Genomic DNA, 7912 nt, shown 5'->3' on the forward strand with positions numbered 1-7912 from the left:
CTTCCCCACCTTTCCCCCACTCATACACACATATTCAAATGACAAACAATCCCAACACAATTGCCCGACAGAAAAAAAATCCGCTAAACAAGGAAAAGATCAAGCAAGAGATCCAGCATCTGAACAAACACACCTCCATCCCCCAACAGTGCAAATGTAAACTTTAACTCACTCAGCTCTGCAACTGGCCCCAAACGAATACAGAAGGCATTACAAATAGCGTCCATAAAACGAAAAACGAGAAACTTTTTTAAACATGAATGTTGCAGCAAAGTTCAAAAGTTCTCAATCTGCCACCAGTCCTTTCCTTTTCGCGAAGTCCAGCACTTCCTCAAGTGACTCAAAATAAAAATGTTGCTCCTTGTACGTGACCCAGAGACGGGCCGGATACAACAGCCCGAACTTCACCTTTTTCTTAAAAAGGGTTGACCTGATCTGGTTAAACCCCACTCTTCTCCTGGTCTCCTCCGCACTCAGGTCCTGATAGATCCGCAGGATACTGTTCTCCCATTTACAGCTCCGTGTCTGCTTGGCCCACTGTAAAATACACTCCTTATCCAAATACCTGTGGAATCTCACCACCATTGCCCTTGGGGGGTCTCCCATTCGCGGCTTCCTCGCAAGCGCTGTGAGCCCTGTCCACCTCCAAGGGTCGGGAGAATGCCCCATCCCCCAGCAGCTTCTCTAACATGTCCGCTATGTATGCCCCAGCATCCCTCCGGGAGCCCAACGATTCTCAAGTTCTGCCGGCGGGACCTATACTCTAGGTCCTCCACCTTCTCCAGGAGCCTTTTCTGCTGGTCTCTCAGAATCCCCACCTCCAACTCCACCGCAGTTTGATGTTCCTCCTGGACAGCCAGCGCCTTCTTTACTTTCTGGATCGCCCGATCTTGGGCATGTAATCTAAGCTCCAGCCACGCAATTGACTCTTTAATCGGGTCCAAGCAGTCCTGCTTCTGCTTGGCGAAGCCCTCCTGGATGAATTGGATCAGTTGCTCCGTTGACCGCTGGGTCGACAAGCCAGAGGTCCGGTCATCCATCATGCTTTCTCCCCCTACAGCTTCAGCCCACGCCTTCTCTGTCCGTCTGTTTCTGCATTTGCGAGCACTTCTAGTCCTCCTCTCTATGCACCGATGTGGGAATCCAGTACCCAATTGCCTCTGTCATCGATTTTTCAAATCAAGTCCGGTAAAAAAATCGGGGGAAAAGGTCCAAAAGTCCGACCCGAGTGGAAGCCACCAAATGTCCGACTTACTCCTTCATAGCCACCACTGGAAGTGACAGTTCCATTTTTTAAAAGCCGGTTTGTCAAATCAGTTTAACTGAGTTGCTGCGTTGGTGTTTCCAACCATTGGGCAGTTTCAGAACTCTGTTATTTTTAGAAGTTCATGAGAAAATCACAATTCTGCCCAAAGGTCAGCACCAACAGTGCAACAACTACAAATATTTTCAGTTAAAAAGTGGTAAGTAGGCGCAACACGGTGGTACAGTGGTTAGCACTGCTGCCTCATGGCGCTGAGGTCCCAGGTTCGATCCTGGCTCTGGGTCATTGTCCGTGTGGAGTTTGCACATTCCCCCCGTGCTTGCGTGGGTTTCGCCCCCACAACCCAAAGATGTGCAGGTTAGGTGGATTGGCCACGCTAACTTACCCCTTAATTGGAAAAAATGAATTGGGTACACTAAATTTATATTTTTAAAAAAGTGGTCAGTGAAATGTCTAATTATTTCAGAGCCAGGTTGATGCTAGATGCTAGGGTAGGGAGGGGGTGCAGGAGAGCAGGGGTGAGGATGTTGGGCAGTGGGTGAGAGGTTAGGAAGGGTTTGGAGTGTGGAGTGGTTGGGGTAGGTTTGAGGAAGGTTGGGGTTGGCGATGTGGTTGAGGAAGGGATGGGAGGTTAGGGGGTCTGGATGTGGGAGGTCAGGGGTTGGCATAAGGTGGGGGAGAAGGTTGGTGTGGGATGGGGATTTCACCTTTAAGAGTTATTACCACAAAATAAAATACTGTGCACTTCTCAATATTCTCTATTGAATTTAAACCAGCATATAAATAGTTCTCTAAATTTTCTTAATGCCTAATATTAGACACAATTATGATGACATGCTATGTCGATGTACCAGAGGCATGAGAATCTTGGGCCTCATCAAAACAAATGTAAGAAACTAAACCTTGGAGTGATGCAAAACAGGAATTTGATTCACTATTGCCATTTTATTACTGTTGCAAAGTCTGGGAATTAAATCCCTATTTGTCACTAGATGATTGCTTAAAGAAAGTTTTTACAAATTTCTACTCCATCTGAGGTTCACTCTGCCTCCACCATCCTGTTAAAATCTTGGAGAAGGTAGTCACACAGTGGGACTAATGTTTCTCTGGTGGTAGATTCACAGTCATCCATTGTAACTCTGGCAAAAAAAATCCATTGAAATCCCAGATAAACAGTGTAAAGGATTTTACCATAAAGAGTCTTTATAGAAACTCAATCCAATGTCTTAAGTGATTCTAGAAATGATTTCTCTCAGGATATTACCATAAACTAATGTTTTTGCTGTTTGAGCTTCTTATTTATCAATTACATGTTTCCATTTTAGACTATAAATTCACAATGTTCAACACAATTCATATGACAACTTCTGGGGCAAGGAGGTACAATCCAGATCTTGAGTTAAGGACGCACTGGGCGCGATTCTCCGCTCCCTACGCCGGGTGGGAGAATCGCAGGAGGGCCGGGTGAATCACGATACGGCGCCCTGGCACCCCCTGCGATTCTCCCACCACCCGCTCGGAGAATCGCCGCTCGCCGTTTTTCACACCGACCGGCGATTCTCCGCCCCGGATGGGCCGGGCGACCTGACGTTCCTGACCTGTTCACGCCGACGGCAACCACACCTGGTCGCTGCCGACGTGAACATAGCGTGAAAGGTAAGTTTGGGGCCTGTGGGGGGCGGAGAGGGGATTGAGGACCACGGCCGTACTCAATGGGAGGGGAGTGGCCCGCGATCGGGGCCCACCGATCGTCGGGCCGGCGTCTCCAAGAGACGCACTCTTTCCCCTCCGCCGCCCCGCAAGATCAAGCCGCCACGTCTTGCAGGGCATCGGAGGGCAAGACGGCAACCGCGCATGCGTAGGTTGGAGCCGGCCAACCTGCGCGTGCGCGGCTGACGTCACTTAGGCGCCGCCGTCGCGTCATTCTCGGCGCGCTGCTTTGACGCAAGCGTCAAGGCCCGGCGGCCGAGTTTCTCACAACGCCGCTCCTAGCCCCCTGGGGGGGGGGGGGTGAATAGGGTGCGAGGAGCGGCCTCCAACGCCGTCGTGAAACTCGGCCGAGTTCACGACGGCCTTCCCGATGCCGCGCGGGAGCGGAGAATCGCGCCCACTGAGTGTTTGTACCATGTATCATTCTCCTCTGAAAATTTCCGATCAACAATTCAATCTACATTTTCCCCGAGATGTCAGATTGACAAAGCCTGGGGATAGTGCAATTAGCATAAAAGGGGAGATGCCATTTATGGTATATTGTTGGCTGGCACTAGATAAATCAGAATGATAAGGTTGTATTAGCTACAGAGTTAATTGTTTTGTAGATGTAGTGGCTTTATAGACACTTTTTAACATCATGCGGTTGCTCTGCGATTAATTATCCTTAGTGAATCAGCTTTTGACCTCCAGTTTCACATTGCTGTAGTCACTCTGTCTACTGCATGCAGGTGCAATGAAAGAAAGACAAAACTCCAATTATACAGCACCTTTCACAAGGTCTCAAAATGCTTCACAACCAATTAAATACCATTGAGTTGTAGTCACTGGTATCATGCAAGAAATGTTATCATATCACGGAGCAAGCTCAAGGGGCTAAATGGCTTACTCCTGCTCCAAATATATATGTTTGTATTTCATTCTGGATGGATGGCATGAGCTGGGTTAGATCGCCTTTGCCTTCCATGATTTTCTTGTGTGCATTTGGGCAGAATCATGGCTGGAGTTCTGTGTATTTTGTTGCTGAGGGAAGTTTTCAGACTTTGTGGAGTGAAATTGCCAGGACAGGGGTGTGTAATGAGTTCATCATGAATCAGTAACACATGGGACATGATTCTCACAAGACTTTTCCATTGACTTCAATTTTGTCCTTTTGTCTACTTTCCTATTATCCCACTTTACCTTGGTGCTTTTATGAGGTTTTTTGAGGAATTAAATATTGTGATAAACTTGTGTTGCATAGTAGATATGGAAAATATATTGTGGTGAGAAACAGCAATTAGCAGAGTCTTCAGATCTGCCAAATAGGAAAACACATGCAGTTGTGAACCACTCAGTCTTTAAAAAGTTGTGTTGCACAGAGACACCTGAGGGCTACGATGCTTCTCACTGACAGTGAAGACCTATGTTGTTCAATCATTTCACTTTGTTGCTCAGGAGCCATTTTATCTTTTTACGTGTAAGATTCCAAATAAAATAGAATCCAATTACACCACTTGTATGAAATAATTATAATGAATAATATCATGCACCCTGCCAGAAGAAATCCTTCTTTTGCTTCTACACAATGAAAAAGAGCATGCACAGTTTATCTGGGTTGCAAGTTTTGAATATTTCCCGCAAATATGAATTTACTATTGCTATGTTCACATGATGCAATGTGCGAAACATGCTAATGATGCAGTCACCGAAATCAGGGTTATTATTTGTACAGTATTAAAAATAACTAAAGCAATATTGTCCTGTTAAATTAACAATATTGTGCAATGGCATTAAATTTAAATTTGTACGCTCTGGTTTGTTTAATAGTCACGGTGGGATCACCTATAGGACACTCACAAACTAACACTGCATTATATCATTGCTAGTCTTCGTATTAGTGGCCCATGCTGTATATATCGGATGATATTTATAATCAGATGCAAACAATGAGCATTATTATTTTGTCAGGACCTTTCTGTGATTGTTGAATTGATTAGTGAATCTTTAAAGGGGAAAACATATCACGCATGATTGAGGAGTGGGTTAGGTTGGTGGCGGCTGGGGGCAACAGATTAGGGGCCTGGAAAGAGGAGGAGCACCATGGCCCATGATTTCTCTCCCTGGCCCTGGGGGCAGCAATGGCATGTTCCTCTGGGTCTGCAGCATAACAAGGAGATGACAAAGAGGCTGTGAAGAGGGCAGGCTTTGGGTCATGCCTTCTGCCAACTTGGAGCCAGGCTCCTCTATGTTCCTTGATAGTAACTGGAGTCTCTCTGGATGACCAACCAATGCACACACCATCTCAGTGTACATGGCAATCAATGGTCTTCTGTAAGGTAAGGTAAAGTCACCATGGTCCCATATGACCTTAGACTCCTTTCCCCTTTGAGGGGGAGAACTGGCTGATGGTGGTTTAACCTGAGGATCAACACACCTCAGGCCAGGGGCAAGGTTGAGAAGGTGGGGCCTTCATGAATAACCTCTGCCTGTACAGGAATTGACCCCGCGCTGCTAACCTTGTTCTGCATCACAAACTGGCTGTCTAGCCCACTGAGCTAAACCGGCTCTGCTGTAAGCCCCTCATCTGGGTCCTCTGCTCATCTTCACCATGCCCTCCGGTGAGTTGGTAAACAAAGCAGCCTTTCTCCCGGACTAACGATGCCACACCTGCGCCCGGTGACTCACCACGTGCTGATCTCAATCCTTTGCTAGCCTCCAAGTTACATCGACTTAATACCTGAGCTACGGTGGTCTTGTGGAGCAGTGGGTAACATTCCTGCCTCTGAGCCACATGTTCTGGGCTCGAGTCCCACCCCAGGACTTGATGGCCAAGGAAGATGCGTTCATACCATGGTCAAACAGGTTGAGAGAGTCAACCTGCAAATCCTTCCAAACATGTCAATGGCTGGCGGTCAGAGCAGGAGAGATTCCTGGTCAGTCATGCTTGACGTGGAGTGGCGCCCCTCAAGCTGTAAGCCCCTGGGGGCAGATAGTGACCTGCTCCTGGAATTACTAGTTACGAAGCAGACAAAAGTATAGCTTAGTGCACCCAGCAGAGAGAGAATTGGAAATGGGAATATCTGAACTGGTGGCTGCAAAGTTTCAGATCAAATAACAGGGTATTTTCATGAATGCTGTGCTGTGAGCTCACTCTTCCCCTTTGGGCTGTGCATGGGCAGGCAATGGTTCTTATCTACCGGAAAGTAGCACGTCAAAGGAGAAGACTGGAGTGAGGCAAGGGGTTGGGGTTGTGAACCAAGGATTCCAGAAGACTGAGGATGAACTTTAAGTTGAGAAAGAGCATGCTGTCATCCTCAATGTGCTCACCAATCCTGAATGCCATGGGCTCCGTTACAACATGAGCCACATTGCTGAGAGCCTTCACCTCCACTGAGTTCAGCAGATGAAGGCATGCTTGTCCTCCGCTAATTCTACTCTGCTGCCTTCTGAGGGGTTAGGTACTCTGCTGGATCGGATCATTACAGAGAAGTACGTCTTTGAAAAGAACGCAATCCCAGATCCTTCCTCATGCACTTTCACTGCATGGCTTATTAATATGACATTGTCCATGCCCAATCTACCACTTTATGATATGCATTCGGAGCAATCATTAACGGTGAGTGATAATGACCAATTTAGTACATTATTGCTATTTTCACGCTATCCAATATTTCTATTCCTCCTTCGGGATACGATTATGCTAACAGCATTAATACCCCCATGGCTCCATGTTCCAACATTGGCAAAAGTGGCTGTGATATTTCGCAGGTGCAATGACAGGTTTTTGCAATCACGGATGGCAATAGGAAAAGGGGCTTACTTCTCTACGATGGAGGTGAAGAATTGGGAAACATACTTCAAACGCTTATGCCTGAGAAAAATGACTATGAATTGTCTACACATGCGCCAGCGTCCGATTTCACACGATGTATGAAACAATTATCTCCTGACATACTCGCAAGAAGCAAACAAGACAATTCATCAATACTCCAATTAGGGTAATTAGCAATCAAATGTGACTTTGGTGATGTCAAATGGGAAATCAAAACACAAATAATTGAAGTTGTCTCTCGAGCAAACTAAGGCAAAAAGGACTCGGAAAAGACAGAAAGCTGTCTCTGCTGTTTGAGTTAGCAAATTCACTATTGCGTTCAGGGTCCAGACTGACTAAAGTTGAGGCAGTCAATAGTAGCTATCACAATCCAAGTTCAACTCCTGTGAACACTATTCATCACTCATGTACCAGTAAGCCATCTGCAAAGCAAGAACAGGCGTTTGTGTGTCTGCGCTGTGACTTGCCTTAACAATGTGGTGGTGCTAAACCACACTGGACAGGGTGTCCTGCTGCTGGCAAACAAAAGTGTAAAACTTAAGGCTGAGATAGACAGATCAGTAAGGGAATCAAGGGTTATGGGGCTACGGCGGGAAAGTGGACCTGAGGATTATATCAGATCAGCCACGATCTCATTGAATGGCGGAGCAGAATTGATGGGCCGAATGGCCTACTTCTGCTCCTGCGTCTTATGGAAAACTCAACTGCTTTGCTCGTGTTGGTCACTCAGTCCCAAAAACAGCTACTGAGACCAATACCAACAGAAGGTTGCCGCAGATGCATACCACAGCAAAAGCATGAGAGAGTATAGCCAACATAGTGGAAGGAAGAATATAATTTTGTGCTCTCTTTTGATAAGCGACCAGTGTGCCAGTGACCACTGGTTGCTTGGACGTTGAATGCCACAATATGAGAGCATCAGTCAACGTCATGGGAGGCAAAAATGTTTCACCAACTTCAGGATCACTCCATTCTCCGCAAACCAGGGAGTACAAAATGTTTTCTCACAACAGTGGCAGTCCACTGAAAGTTCTCAGGACTTACGAAATGTCAATCATACTCAAAGAGAATAGAACGATTTTAGGTCATAAATTGGAATGTGACATGCATATCAGTTTCCACGC

The sequence above is a fragment of the Scyliorhinus canicula genome, chromosome 11 (genome assembly GCF_902713615.1).
Source record: "Scyliorhinus canicula chromosome 11, sScyCan1.1, whole genome shotgun sequence".
NCBI classification, from domain to species: Eukaryota; Metazoa; Chordata; class Chondrichthyes; order Carcharhiniformes; family Scyliorhinidae; genus Scyliorhinus; species Scyliorhinus canicula.